General features: G+C 49.6%; 1 protein-coding gene across 1 annotated transcript in view; it reads left to right on the plus strand.

The window, feature by feature from the left end:
• Positions 1–1,882: 1,882 nt before the first annotated feature.
• SMIM3 (small integral membrane protein 3) overlaps positions 1,883–16,195 on the plus strand; it is a 134,009-nt gene continuing 119,696 nt past the window's right edge. The window contains exon 1 of the mRNA XM_063928673.1: positions 1,883–1,957. The gene's annotated coding sequence lies outside the window, so the exon portion shown is untranslated. The remainder of the gene's footprint in view (positions 1,958–16,195) is intronic.

Below are 16,195 nucleotides of genomic sequence, written 5' to 3' on the forward strand. Positions count from 1 at the left end.
CTACCTGGTGCAGTGTGCCTCAGTGCTCTCTACCTGGTGCAGTGTGCCTCAGTGCTCTCTACCTGGTGCAGTGTGTCTCAGTGCTCTCTACCTGGTGCAGTGTGTCTCAGTGCTCTGCCTGGTGCAGTGTGTATAACGTGCTCTATCTGGCGCAATATGTATAACGTGCTCTACCTGTCGCAGTGTGTATAGGAGGTTCTACCTGTTGCAATGTGTATTAGGTGCACTACTGTGTGCTATAATGTGAATTTCGGCTTATTCAGTGTTCTATAATGTGAATTTCTGCTCGTACCGTGTGCTATAATGTGAATTTCGGCTTATTCAGTGTTCTATAATGTGAATTTCGGCTTATTCAGTGTTCTATAATGTGAATTTCGGCTCGTACCGTGTGCTATAATGTGAATTTCGGCTCATACCGTGTGCTGTAATGTGAATTTCGGCTTATTCAGTGTTCTATAATGTGAATTTCGGCTTATTCAGTGTTCTATAATGTGAATTTCTGCTCGTACCGTGTGCTATAATGTGAATTTCGGCTTATTCAGTGTTCTATAATGTGAATTTCGGCTTATTCAGTGTTCTATAATGTGAATTTCGGCTCGTACCGTGTGCTATAATGTGAATTTCGGCTTATTCATTGGGCTATAATGTGAATTTCGGCTCGTACCGTGTGCTATAATGTGAATTTCGGCTCATACCGTGTGCTGTAATGTGAATTTCGGCTTGTACCGTGTGCTGTAATGTGAATTTCGTCTCGTACCGTGTGCTATAATGTGAATTTTGGCTCGTACCGTGTGCTATAATGTGAATTTCGGCTTATTCATTGTGGTATAATGTGAATTTCGGCTTGTACCGTGTGCTGTAATGTGAATTTCGGCTCGTACCGTGTGCTATAATGTGAATTTCAGCTTGTACCGTGTGCTATAATGTGAATTTCGGCTCGTACCATGTGCTATAATGTGAATTTCGGCTCGTACCATGTGCTATAATGTGAATTTCGGCTCGTACCATGTGCTATAATGTGAATTTCGGCTCGTACCGTGTGCTATAATGTGAATTTCGGCTCGTACCGTGTGCTATAATGTGAGTTTCAGCTCGTACCGTGTGCTGCAATGTGAATTTCGGCTCGTACCGTGTGCTGTAATGTGAATTTCGGCTCGTACCGTGTGCTGTAATGTGAATTTCGGCTCGTACCATGTGCTATAATGTGAGTTTTGGCTCGTACCGTGTGCTATAAGGTGAAAGGGGCACCAGTACTAGATAGTATAAGGGGTTCTACTACACTGGACATGCCCCCTTTTGGGTGACCACGCCCCCTTTTCTGGAGCGAAGGCGCGCGCATAATTGCATCCTTGACTTTTCCATATCCCCACTTCAAAATTTCCACTTCGACCACTGGTGTGTACTGGTGTGTGTTTGTGTATACGTGGTGGTGGGTGTGTGTGTGTGTACTTTATGTGTTTATATGTGGGGGGGTGTACTTTGTGTGTGTAGTGTGTACTATGTGTGTATATGTGGGGGTGTGTGTACTTTATATGATGGGGGTCTGTGTGTATATGCTATGTTTGGGAGGGCTACGCTAACACCTATATGTTATATGAGTAGCAGCTGAGGAGGGAAGGGGTTCCACCAGCCCATAGAAATTGGATGCTTAGCGTATTTAACTGTCAGCGCTCACTCCTAAACAAATAATATCACATATGCAGTTTACTTTTAAATTCTGGTATACTCCAATTTATTAGGTTATCAAGCATAAAAATTAAAAACACAATATTATTTACAGTTTATATGGTTTATATAATGCTAATGGTCCTAATACTCGGGACTAACAAGGGTTAAAACATTTTTTTTAAAAATACCCTCCTCAGGTCCAGATGTCGGCGGTGCTGTTGGCAAGTCCATGTGGCAGGCGGCTGTGCTATCGGCAGGTCCGGGCAGCAGGCGGCGGCTCCAGCAGGCGGTGAGTATGGGCGGGTACGGGCATTCCAGGCCGGCGGCGAGGTTTATGCTGTGCGGCACAGTGTGACCTCTAACACCATGTCACGCTGCGCAGTGCACACAGCCGCACTGCCAGGGGCAGGGGGAGCCGAGCAGCATCTGAGCCGTGTGCTGAATTGGCTCAGACGCTGCCTGGCATTAAAAAAAAAAAAGCGTTGGCCCAAATACCGGGATTGTAAGCCCCATTTTCTCTAACGTCCTAGTGGATGCTGGGGACTCCGAAAGGACCATGGGGAATAGCGGCTCCGCAGGAGACTGGGCACAAAAGTAAAAGCTTTAGGACTACCTGGTGTGCACTGGCTCCTCCCCCTATGACCCTCCTCCAAGCCTCAGTTAAGATTTTGTGCCCGAACGAGAAGGGTGCAATCTAGGTGGCTCTCCTGAGCTGCTTAGAGTAAAAGTTTAAATAGGTTTTTTTATTTTCAGTGAGACCTGCTGGCAACAGGCTCACTGCATCGAGGGACTAAGGGGAGAAGAAGCGAACTCACCTGCGTGCAGAGTGGATTGGGCTTCTTAGGCTACTGGACATTAGCTCCAGAGGGACGATCACAGGCCCAGCCATGGATGGGTCCCGAAGCCGCGCCGCCGTCCCCCTTACAGAGCCAGAAGACTGAAGAGGTCCGGAAAATCGGCGGCAGAAGACGTCCTGTCTTCACTAAGGTAGCGCACAGCACCGCAGCTGTGCGCCATTGCTCTCAGCACACTTCACACTCCGGTCACTGAGGGTGCAGGGCGCTGGGGGGGGGCGCCCTGAGACGCAATAAAAACACCTTTTTTGGCAAAAAATACATCACATATAGCTCCTGGGCTATATGGATGTATTTAACCCCTGCCTATTTTTACATAAAAAAGCGGGAGAAAGGCCGCCGAAAAAGGGGCGGAGCCTATCTCCTCAGCACACTGGCGCCATTTTTTCCTCACAGCTCCGTTGGAGGAAGGCTCCCTGACTCTCCCCTGCAGTCCTGCACTACAGAAACAGGGTAAAACAAGAGAGGGGGGGCACTAAATTGGCATATAAATATATACAGCAGCTATATTAGGGAAAAACACTTATATAAGGTTATCCCTGTATATATATATAGCGCTCTGGTGTGTGCTGGCAAACTCTCCCTCTGTCTCCCCAAAGGGCTAGTGGGGTCCTGTCCTCTATCAGAGCATTCCCTGTGTGTGTGCTGTGTGTCGGTACGTTGTGTCGACATGTATGAGGAGGAAAATGGTGTGGAGGCGGAGCAATTGCCTGTGTTAGTGATGTCACCCCCTAGGGAGTCGACACCTGACTGGATGGTCTTATGGAAAGAATTACGTGATAGTGTCAGCACCTTACAAAAGACTGTTGACGACATGAGACAGCCGGCAAATCAGTTAATACCTGTACAGGCGTCTCAAACACCGTCAGGGGCTCTAAAGCGCCCGTTACCTCAGGTCGATACAGACACAGACACGGACACTGACTCCAGTGTCGACGGTGAGGAAACAAACGTATTTTCCAGTAGGGCCACACGTTACATGATCACGGCAATGAAGGAGGTTTTGAACATTTCTGATACTACAAGTACCACAAAAAAGGGTATTATGTGGGGTGTGAAAAAACTACCCGTAGTTTTTCCCGAATCAGATGAATTAAATGAGGTGTGTGATGAAGCGTGGGTTTCCCCCCGATAAAAAACTGCTAATTTCAAAAAAGTTATTGGCATTATACCCTTTCCCGCCAGAGGTTAGGGCGCGTTGGGAAACACCCCCTAGCGTAGATAAGGCGCTCACACGCTTATCAAAACAAGTGGCGTTACCGTCCCCTGATACGGCCGCCCTCAAGGAACCAGCTGATAGGAAGCTGGAATATATCCTTAAAAGTATATACACACATACTGGTATTATACTGCGACCAGCAATCGCCTCAGCCTGGATGTGCAGTGCTGGGGTGGCTTGGTCGGATTCCCTGACTGAAAATATTGATACCCTGGACAGGGACAATATATTATTGACTATAGAGCATTTAAAGGATGCATTTCTATATATGCGAGATGCACAGAGGGACATTTGCACTCTGGCATCAAGAGTAAGTGCGATGTCCATTTCTGCCAGAAGAGGATTATGGACGCGACAGTGGTCAGGGGATGCGGATTCCAAACGGCATATGGAAGTATTGCCGTATAAAGGGGAGGAGTTATTTGGGGTCGGTCTATCGGACCTGGTGGCCACGGCAACGGCTGGAAAATCCACCTTTTTACCCCAAGTCACCTCGCAGCAGAAAAAGATACCGTCTTTTCAGGCTCAGTCCTTTCGTCCCCATAAGGGCAAGCGGGCAAAAGGCCACTCATATCTGCCCCGGGGCAGAGGAAGGGGAAAAAGACTGCAGCAGACAGCCTCTTCCCACGAACAGAAGCCCTCCCCCGCTTCTGCCAAGTCCTCAGCATGACGCTGGGGCCTTACAGGCGGACTCAGGCACGGTGGGGGTCCGTCTCAAGAATTTCAGCGCGCAGTGGGCTCACTCGCAAGTGGACCCCTGGATCCTGCAGGTAGTATCTCAGGGGTACAAATTGGAATTCGAGACGTCTCCCCCTCGCCGGTTCCTGAAGTCTGCTTTACCAAAGTCTCCCCCCGACAGGGAGGCGGTATTGGAAGCCATTCACAAGCTGTATTCCCAGCAGGTGATAATCAAGGTACCCCTCCTACAACAGGGAAAGGGGTATTATTCCACGCTGTTTGTGGTACCGAAGCCGGACGGCTCGGTGAGACCCATTTTAAATCTGAAATCCTTGAACACTTACATAAAAAGGTTCAAGTTCAAGATGGAGTCACTCAGAGCAGTGATAGCGAACCTGGAAGAAGGGGACTATATGGTGTCTCTGGACATCAAGGATGCTTACCTCCATGTCCCAATTTGCCCTTCTCACCAAGGGTACCTCAGGTTTGTGGTACAGAACTGTCACTATCAGTTTCAGACGCTGCCGTTTGGATTGTCCGGGTCTTTACCAAGGTAATGGCCGAAATGATGATTCTTCTTCGAAGACAAGGCGTCTTAATTATCCCTTACTTGGACGATCTCCTCATAAGGGCAAGGTCCAGAGAACAGTTAGAGGTCGGAGTAGCACTATCTCAAGTAGTACTACGACAGCACGGATGGATTCTAAATATTCCAAAATCGCAGCTGATTCCGACGACACGTCTGCTGTTCCTAGGGATGATTCTGGACACAGTACAGAAAAAGGTGTTTCTCCCGGAGGAGAAGGCCAAGGAGTTATCCGACCTAGTCAGATACCTCCTAAGACCAGGCCAAGTGTCAGTACATCAATGCACAAGGGTCCTGGGAAAGATGGTGGCTTCTTACGAAGCGATTCCATTCGGCAGATTCCACGCAAGAACTTTTCAGTGGGATCTGCTGGACAAATGGTCCGGATCGCATCTTCAAATGCATCAGCGGATAATCCTGTCTCCAAGGACAAGGGTGTCTCTCCTGTGGTGGTTACAGAGTGCTCATCTCCTAGAGGGCCGCAGATTCGGCATTCAGGATTGGGTCCTGGTGACCACGGATGCCAGCCTGAGAGGCTGGGGAGCAGTCACACAGGGAAAAAATTTCCAGGGCTTGTGGTCAAGCATGGAAACGTCACTTCACATAAATATCCTGGAACTAAGGGCCATTTACAATGCCCTAAGTCAGGCAAGACCTCTGCTTCAGGGTCAGCCGGTGTTGATCCAGTCGGACAACATCACGGCAGCCGCCCACGTAAACAGACAGGGCGGCACAAGAAGCAGGAGGGCAATGATGGAAGTGGCAAGGATTCTTCGCTGGGCGGAAAATCATGTGATAGCACTGTCAGCAGTGTTCATTCCGGGAGTGGACAACTGGGAAGCAGACTTCCTCAGCAGACACGATCTTCACCCGGGGGAGTGGGGACTTCACCCAGAAGTCTTCCACATGATTGTGAACCGTTGGGAAAAACCAAAGGTGGACATGATGGCGTCCCGCCTCAACAAAAAACTGGACAGATATTGCGCCAGGTCAAGGGACCCTCAGGCAATAGCTGTGGACGCTCTGGTAACACCGTGGGTGTACCAGTCAGTGTATGTGTTCCCTCCTCTTCCTCTCATACCAAAAGTACTGAGAATCATAAGAAGGAGAGGAGTAAAGACTATACTCGTGGCTCCGGATTGGCCAAGAAGGACTTGGTACCCGGAAATTCAGGAGATGCTCACGGAGGACCCGTGGCCTCTACCTCTAAGAAAGGACCTGCTCCAGCAGGGACCATGTCTGTTCCAAGACTTACCGCGGCTGCGTTTGACGGCATGGCGGTTGAACGCCGGATCCTGAAGGAAAAAGGCATTCCGGATGAAGTCATCCCTACCCTGATCAAAGCCAGGAAGGATGTAACCATACAACATTATCACCGTATTTGGCGTAAATATGTTGCGTGGTGCGAGGCCAGGAAGGCCCCTACAGAGGAATTTCAACTGGGTCGATTCCTGCATTTCCTGCAAACAGGACTGTCTATGGGCCTCAAATTAGGGTCCATTAAGGTTCAAATTTCGGCCCTGTCAATATTCTTCCAAAAAGAACTAGCTTCTGTTCCTGAAGTTCAGACGTTTGTCAAGGGAGTACTGCATATACAGCCTCCTTTTGTGCCTCCAGTGGCACCTTGGGATCTCAATGTAGTTTTGGGATTCCTAAAATCACATTGGTTTGAACCACTCACCACTGTGGATTTAAAATATCTCACATGGAAAGTGGTAATGCTGTTAGCCCTGGCTTCAGCCAGGCGTGTCTCAGAATTGGCGGCTTTATCCTATAAAAGCCCTTACCTAATTTTTCATACGGACAGGGCAGAATTGAGGACTCGTCCTCAATTTCTCCCTAAGGTGGTTTCAGCATTTCACTTAAACCAGCCTATTGTGGTGCCTGCGGCTACTAGGGACTTGGAGGATTCCAAGTTGCTGGACGTAGTCAGGGCCCTGAAAATATATGTTTCCAGGACGGCTGGAGTCAGAAAATCTGACTCGCTGTTTATCCTGTATGCACCCAACAAGCTGGGTGCTCCTGCTTCTAAGCAGACGATTGCTCGTTGGATTTGTAGTACAATTCAGCTTGCACATTCTGTGGCAGGCCTGCCACAGCCAAAATCTGTAAAAGCCCATTCCACAAGGAAGGTGGGCTCATCTTGGGCGGCTGCCCGAGGGGTCTCGGCGTTACAACTTTGCCGAGCAGCTACTTGGTCAGGGGCAAACACGTTTGCTAAATTCTACAAATTTGATACCCTGGCTGAGGAGGACCTGGAGTTCTCTCATTCGGTGCTGCAGAGTCATCCGCATTCTCCCGCCCGTTTGGGAGCTTTGGTATAATCCCCATGGTCCTTTCGGAGTCCCCAGCATCCACTAGGACGTTAGAGAAAATAAGAATTTACTTACCGATAATTCTATTTCTCATAGTCCGTAGTGGATGCTAGGCGCCCATCCCAAGTGCGGATTGTCTGCATTACTTGTACATAGTTATTGTTACAAAAATCGGGTTATTGTTGTTGTGAGCCATCTTTTCAGAGGCTCCTTCTGTTATCATGCTGTTAACTGGGTTCAGATCACAAGTTGTACGGTGTGATTGCTGTGGCTGGTATGAGTCTTACCCGGGATTCAAAATCCTTCCTTATTGTGTACGCTCGTCCGGGCACAGTATCCTAACTGAGGCTTGGAGGAGGGTCATAGGGGGAGGAGCCAGTGCACACCAGGTAGTCCTAAAGCTTTTACTTTTGTGCCCAGTCTCCTGCGGAGCCGCTATTCCCCATGGTCCTTTCGGAGTCCCCAGCATCCACTACGGACTATGAGAAATAGAATTATCGGTAAGTAAATTCTTATTTTAGGCCAAATTCCCAGGATACTGCCGATCCCGATCCCAGGATTGGCCACCATATGAGTAACAGGTGCAGCTGTGTGAGTATAGTAATGGGTGCTGCTGTGAGTACAGTAATGGGTGCTACTGGTCTTGCCCCCCCCCCCCCCACATCACTAGTCACACCCTTGGTGGCCCCATATAATAGGCCCTTTGTAAATTTCAGCTCCAGGCCTATGTGGACCTTAATCTGGCACTGCCCAGGCAGGAAAGAGGACTTACATGGGGTGTGAAAGGTGCATTGGTAGAATGAATACTACATCTATGCAACCGCACCTCCCCTATCTGTCTGCTTGTTTTCATAGTCGTCACCATATTTAGTGCACACTTGCACCAGTTCTAATGTTGGTGCAAGAGATCTCTCTGGAGACAGAGAAACTGCATCTTCCAAAGGGATGGTGCAAGTTTTGATGGTGCGACCAATGGTGTCTAATGACGCACCAATCAGTGTGACCGCGTGTACAGAAGATGACAGTGGGCATCTCAGTCCTCGCACATTTGGCCACACCGATGTACTTGTGTAGGTAAAGACTCTGTAGCGCCATTTGCATAAAGTTGCAGGCGGGAGAAGGCCGATACATGCTGCTGCCTGCACTTCTGTGTCCAATTCAGAATCGGGCTCCTGATGTTTCCTAACACCTCATATATACCACATTGTGTAAAGGATTTAGGACTCTGTTCAGTAAGGATTGTAAAATTTGCGATCCGCAATCCAGCCAATTATGGAATGACTGCACATGCACGGCATTCGCATTGCGCACGCGTGAGCAATAATAGCTACAAAAACTGCGTACAGATCGTGATTGCAATGCAGCCGCTGTCCGATCAGATAGCCTCCGCCCATAGAGAGTGAAAACCCACCCCGTGCAAGTGTGCGAATGCATGCGTACACTGTGTGAACACTTTGCCAGACAGAGGACATCTGCAATTTAGCACAGCTACGATCGTTAACTCAGACATGCGGGGGGACGCCCAGCACAGGGCTAGTCCGCCCCGCAAGTCAGTGCCGGCCCCCCTGCACAAATACAAAAGCATCGCACAGAGGCGATGCCTTTGTATTTGAGGAGTAACTCCCAGCCAGCGCAGCTCCTGCGGCTGTCTGGCTGTCTCAGAGGCAGTCGCTAGATAACGAAAGCTGCCATGCGCCAGCGCATGCGCATTTCCAACCAGATTGCTGCGCTGCAACAAACTGCAGCGAGCGATCGGGTCGGAATGACCCCCCTTGTGCAGTCTCTGCGCAGCACAGGACTTACTCAGCCGCTGTGATCACATCTGCCTGTTCGGGACCGGATTTGACGTCAGACACCCGCCCTGCAAACGCTTGAGCCCGCCTGCGTTTTTCCGGACACTCCCTGAAACGTTCAGTTGCCACCCACAAACGGCCTCTTCCTGTCAATCTCCTTGCGAATGCCCGTGCAAATGGATCCTTCTCACAATCCCATCGCTGACCGGCGATCCCCTTTGCAGCTGTGCGACGTGCCGGCGCAGTGCGGTGCATACGCATGCGCAGTTCAGATCTGATCGCCCGCTGTGCTAAAAAAGGAACAGCAGCCATCAGATATGAATTAGGCCCTGTATCCATTCTTTTCAAATCAATATATCTGCATCTGAGCACGTCTTTCATTGCTGTTGTTCTGACAAATACATTCTGCTGTGTTTGCAGGTGTGGTATGGCTGACCGGCAGTCAGCATACCGACGCCCGGATCCTGGCAGCATACCGACACCCGGATCCTGGCAACATACCGACGCCGGGTTCCCAGCGGGGAGTGCAGCAAGCCCCTTGCGGGCTCAGAGGCGACCGTCGCCACGGGTTCTGTTCCCACTCTATGGGTTTCGTGGACACCCACGAGTGGAAATAGTCCCGGCTGGTCGGCATGCCGACCGTCGCGATAGTGAGGGGGCGGGATTTGGTGGAGATCATGTGACCGCCGGTCACGTGAATACCACCCGTGTTTGCAAGAGATCTGTCTGCTATGTTTGCTTTAATTTGCAGGCATTGTAACACATTGATTTTTCTGATCCGATCCTCCGACTGGATGATATACAGTATACAGACACACCAGTCTATTTGTAAGAGGTCAAAGTGATCCTGATTACCATATTAGATACATTGATTTAAACAGTATCTACATTTGAGTATTCAAGTTGTTGGTTGCTGGTGTTCTGACATTTACACACTGCTGTGTCTACAAGAGATCTGTTTACCTTAAGAGGTTTATTTCTTAATTTTTATTGGACACAGTATATTTTATTGTATATTTGTCTAACATCCTAGAGGATGCTGGGGTCCATTTAGTACCATGGGGTATAGATGGGTCCTTTGGGAGCCACTGGCACTTTAAGAGTTTAATAGTGTGGGCTGGCTCCTCCCTCTATGCCCCTCCTACCAGATTCAGTTTAGAAAATGTACCCGGATGAGCCGGTGACAGCTAGGGGAGCTCCTAGGAGTTTTTCAAGTTTTATTGTTTTTGAAGAGTTGTTAGGTACAGGAAGGCTGCTGGAACAGCCTCTCTGCTTCGTGGGACTTAGGGGGGGAGTAGGAACCAACTCTCGAAGTTAATGGTTCTCTATCTCCGCTGACAGAACACTGAGCTCCTGAGGGTGCTGATCGCAAGCCCACGAGGCGACCGCTCACTCCAGCAGCACGGCCGCCACCCCCTAACAGAGCCAGAAGAAAGAAGAGTGGTGAGTTCAGCGCCGGCGGCCCGGTTAGCGGCTCGCCAGCAGGAATGGCGGCACAAGGGTGGGAGCGCAGCTCTGACAGGCTGCGCTCCATGAAGGCTCCGCAACATTGTTATGTAGACGTGGCTGAGGACGTCCTGGGCCAGCGCGATCACCCTACACTGGCAAAACAGCTAACGGGCTAATCCCGCTGTTAGCACTAAACACCTCAGGCCAGTATAATCATCTTAATGTGCGGGAAGCCGTGCGCCATTGCAGGGGGCGGGGCTTCTCAGAGCGGATCCAGCACTCACCAGCGCCATTTTCTCTCTGCAGAATGCTGAAGCACGATGACAGGGAGCGCTCACCCTCCACCTGACTCCAGTTACTGCGGTACCAGGGTGTTATAGACGGGGGGGGGGGGTGTAAAAGCGCCGGGCTTTTATCATAATAACTGCTCCAGGGGCGCTGTGGGACTGGATCCTTATACTCTGTGACTTTCTGAAGGTACTCTGGGGGAAACTGTGTCTGACATTTTCCTTTATGTGTGTGTGAGTGTATATATCCATATTACCAGGTCTAAGGCCTCTGTATAATGTGCTGCAGAGTGTGTATCTTCTCCTGAAGAGTCTGTCCCATATACTCAGGACTGCAAAGTGCTTTCCCAACCTGCCGAATCCGAACCCCCATGGGTGGATTCATTAAGGGGAATGATATCACAGATTTCATCAAGGATGTCACATAATGAGATAGAGACGCAGTTTTTGAGAAAGTCTGTAGAGGGTTTGCAGCAATCAGCTCATACTTCCTCAAATACCCCACCTACATACCCTAAAAAATGTACACCTGCCCAAAGTTGACACTGATACCGACTCTGATACAGGGGATGGTGATGGAGATATGCAGGGAGGGGATGCATCCCTTGCTAAGGGCGTGCAGTTGATGATTGAAGCCATTAGGGATGTTTTGCATATTACTGAGAAGTTACCTGAGTCTGAAGAGGTGTCTTATTTTATGGAAAGTAATAAATCCTCCCTCACCTTCCCTGCTTCTAAAAAGCTTAACTCTTTATTTGAAAAATCCTGGAAAACCCAGAGAAAAAATTCCAGATCCCTAAAAGAATTCTCATTGCTTTTCCTTTCCCTGAGGAGTGTTACGTTCACTGTACTTGGTACTCCTGGAACTGGGCGGATGAACCCCAAGTACAGGAACGTAACATTATCACCAGCCATACAACAAAAAAGAAACAAAGCTAAATAGTAGTTTCTCTGACGTCCTAGTGGATGCTGGGAACTCCGTAAGGACCATGGGGAATAGCGGCTCCGCAGGAGACTGGGCACAAAAAGTAAAAGCTTTAGACTAGCTGGTGTGCACTGGCTCCTCCCCCTATGACCCTCCTCCAAGCCTCAGTTAGATTTTTGTGCCCGAACGAGAAGGGTGCAAGCTAGGTGGCTCTCCTGAGCTGCTTAGAAGTAAAAGTTTAAATAGGTTTTTTATTTTCAGTGAGTCCTGCTGGCAACAGGCTCACTGCATCGTGGGACTAAGGGGAGAAGAAGCGAACTCACCTGACTGCAGAGTGGATTGGGCTTCTTGGCTACTGGACATTAGCTCCAGAGAGACGATCACAGGTTCAGCCTGGATGGGTCCCGGAGCCGCGCCGCCGGCCCCCTTACAGAGCCAGAAGAGCGAAGAGGTCCGGAGAAAGCGGCGGCAGAAGACGTTCCTCTCTTCAAATAAGGTAGCGCACAGCACTGCAGCTGTGCGCCATTGCTCTCAGCACACTTCACACTCCGGTCACTGAGGGTGCAGGGCGCTGGGGGGGAGCGCCCTGAGACGCAATAAAAACGATATAAAAACCTTATATGGCTAAAAAAAATGCATCACATATAGCTCCTGGGCTATATGGATGCATTTATCCCCTGCCAGTTTCCTGAAAAAAGCGGGAGAAAAGGCCGCCGTGAAGGGGGCGGAGCCTTTCTCCTCAGCACACAAGCGCCATTTTCTTTCACAGCTCCGCTGGAAGGACGGATCCCTGACTATCCCCTGCAGTCCTGCACTACAGAAACAGGGTAAAACAGAGAGGGGGGCACTATTGGCAGCTAATATATAAATACAGCAGCTATAACAGGGAGTAACACTTATATAAGGTTATCCCTGTATATATATATAGGGCTCTGGTGTGTGCTGGCAAACTCTCCCTCTGTCTCCCCAAAGGGCTAGTTGGGTCCTGTCCTCTATCAGAGCATTCCCTGTGTGTGTGCTGGGTGTCGGTACGATTGTGTCGACATGTATGAGGAGGAAAATGATGTGGAAGCAGAGCAATTGCCTGTGTTAGTGATGTCACCCCCTAGGGAGTCGACACCTGACTGGATGGTAGTAATTAAAGAATTACGTGACAATGTCAGCACTTTGCAAAAAACTGTTGACGACATGAGACAGCCGACAAATCAATTAGTGCCTGTTCAGGCGTCTCAGACACCGTCAGGGGCGCTAAAACGCCCGTTACCTCAGATGGTCGACACAGACCCTGACACGGATACTGAATCCAGTGTCGACGGTGACGAGACAAACGTAATGTCCAGTAGGGCCACACGTTACATGATCACGGCAATGAAGGAGGCATTGAACATTTCTGACACTACAAGTACCACAAAAAAGGGTATTATGTGGGGTGTGAAAAAACTACCAGTGGTTTTTCCTGAGTCAGATGAATTAAATGACGTGTGTGATAAAGCGTGGGTTTCCCCCGATAAAAAACTGCTGATTTCTAATAAATTATTGGCACTATACCCTTTCCCGCCAGAGGTTAGGGCACGTTGGGAAACACCCCCTAGGGTAGATAAGGCGCTCACACGCTTATCAAAACAAGTGGCGTTACCGTCTCCTGATACGGCCGCTCTCAAGGAACCAGCTGATAGAAGGCTGGAAAATATCTTAAAAGGTATATACACACATACCGGTGTTATACTGCGACCAGCGATCGCCTCAGCCTGGATGTGCAGCGCTGGAGTGGCTTGGTCGGATTCCCTGACTGAAAATATTGATACCCTGGATAGGGACAGTATATTATTAACTATAGAGCATTTAAAGGATGCATTACTATATATGCGAGATGCACAGAGGGATATTTGCACCCTGGCATCTAGAGTAAGTGCGATGTCCATTTCTGCCAGAAGAACGTTATGGACGCGACAGTGGTCAGGTGATGCGGATTCCAAACGACATATGGAAGTATTGCCGTATAAAGGGGAGGAGTTATTGGGGTCGGTCTATCGGACCTGGTGGCCACGGCAACGGCTGGAAAATCCACCTTTTTACCCCAGGTCACCTCTCAGCAGAAAAAGACACCGTCTTTTCAAACCCAGTCCTTTCGTCCCTATAAGGGCAAGAGGGAAAAAGGCCGCTCGTTCCTGCCCCGGGGCAGAGGAAGGGGAAAAAGACTGCACCATGCAGCCTCTTCCCAAGAGCAGAAGCCCTCCCCCGCTTCTGCCAAGTCCTCAGCATGACGCTGGGGCTCTGCAAGCAGACTCGGGCACGGTGGGGGGCCGTCTCAAGAATTTCAGCGCGCAGTGGGCTCACTCGCAAGTGGACCCCTGGATCCTGCAGGTAGTATCACAGGGGTACAAATTGGAATTTGAGACGTCTCCCCCTCGCCGGTTCCTGAAGTCTGCTCTACCAACGTCTCCCTCCGACAGGGAGGCAGTATTGGAAGCTATTCACAAGCTGTATTCCCAGCAGGTGATAATCAAGGTACCCCTCCTACAACAGGGAAAGGGGTATTATTCCACGCTGTTTGTGGTACCGAAGCCGGACGGCTCGGTGAGACCAATTTTAAATCTAAAATCTTTGAACACTTACATAAAAAGGTTCAAATTCAAGATGGAGTCACTCAGAGCAGTGATAGCGAACCTGGAAGAAGGGGACTATATGGTGTCTCTAGACATCAAGGATGCTTATCTCCATGTCCCAATCTACCCTTCTCACCAAGGGTACCTCAGGTTTGTGATACAAAACTGTCATTATCAGTTTCAGACGCTGCCGTTTGGATTGTCCACGGCACCACGGGTCTTTACCAAGGTAATGGCCGAAATGATGATTCTTCTTCGAAGAAAAGGCGTATTAATTATCCCTTACTTGGACGATCTCCTGATAAGGGCAAGGTCCAGGGAACAGTTAGAGGTCGGAGTAGCACTATCTCAGGTAGTGCTACGTCAGCACGGGTGGATTCTAAATATCCCAAAATCACAGCTGATTCCAACAACACGTCTACTGTTCCTAGGGATGATTCTGGACACAGTCCAGAAAAAGGTGTTTCTCCCGGAGGAGAAGGCCAGGGAGTTATCCGAGCTAGTCAGGAACCTCCTAAAACCAGGACAAGTATCAGTGCACGAGAGTCCTGGGAAAAATGGTGGCTTCTTTCGAAGCGATTCCATTCGGAAGATTCCATGCAAGAACTTTTCAGTGGGATCTGCTGGACAAATGGTCCGGATCGCATCTTCAGATGCATCAGCGGATAACCCTATCTCCAAGGACAAGGGTATCTCTCCTGTGGTGGTTACAGAAGGCTCATCTTCTAGAGGGCCGCAGATTCGGCATTCAGGATTGGATGCTGGTAACCACGGATGCCAGCCTGAGAGGCTGGGGAGCAGTAACACAGGGAAGAAATTTCCAGGGCTTGTCGTCAAGCATGGAAACGTCTCTTCACATAAATATCCTAGAGCTAAGGGCCATTTACAATGCCCTAAGTCAAGCAAGGCCTCTGCTTCAGGGTCAACCGGTATTGATCCAGTCGGACAACATCACGGCGGTCGCCCACGTAAACAGACAGGGCGGCACAAGAAGCAGGAGGGCAATGGCAGAAGCTGCAAGGATTCTCCACTGGGCGGAAAATCATGTGATAGCACTGTCAGCAGTGTTCATTCCGGGAGTGGACAACTGGGAAGCAGACTTCCTCAGCAGACACGACCTCCACCCGGGGGAGTGGGGACTTCATCCAGAAGTCTTCCAAGTGATTGTAAACCGTTGGGAAAAACCAAAGGTGGACATGATGGCGTCCCGTCTCAACAAGCAGATATTGCGCCAGGTCAAGGGACCCTCAGGCAATAGCGGTGGACGCTCTGGTGACTCCGTGGGTGTTCCAGTCGGTATATGTGTTCCCTCCTCTTCCTCTCATACCAAAAGTACTGAGAATCATAAGAAGGAGAGGAGTAAGAACGATACTCGTGGCTCCGGATTGGCCAAGAAGAACTTGGTACCCGGAGCTGCAAGAGATGCTCACGGAGGACCCGTGGCCTCTACCTCTAAGGAAGGACCTGCTCCAGCAGGGACCTTGTCTGTTCCAAGAGTCATCCCTACCCTGATCAAGGCCAGGAAGGATGTAACTGCAAAACATTATCATCGCATTTGGCGAAAATATGTTGCGTGTTGTGAGGCCAAGAAGGCCCCTACGGAGGAATTTCAACTGGGTCGTTTCCTACATTTCCTGCAAGCAGGATTGTCTATGGGCCTAAAATTAGGATCCATTAAGGTTCAAATTTCGGCCCTGTCGATCTTCTTCCAGAAAGAACTGGCTTCAGTGCCTGAAGTTCAGACGTTTGTCAAAGGGGTGCTGCATATACAGCCTCCTTTTGTGCCTCCAGTGGCACCTTGGGATCTCAATATAG

The sequence above is a fragment of the Pseudophryne corroboree genome, chromosome 6, assembly GCF_028390025.1.
Source record: "Pseudophryne corroboree isolate aPseCor3 chromosome 6, aPseCor3.hap2, whole genome shotgun sequence".
In the NCBI taxonomy this organism is placed as follows: domain Eukaryota; kingdom Metazoa; phylum Chordata; class Amphibia; order Anura; family Myobatrachidae; genus Pseudophryne; species Pseudophryne corroboree.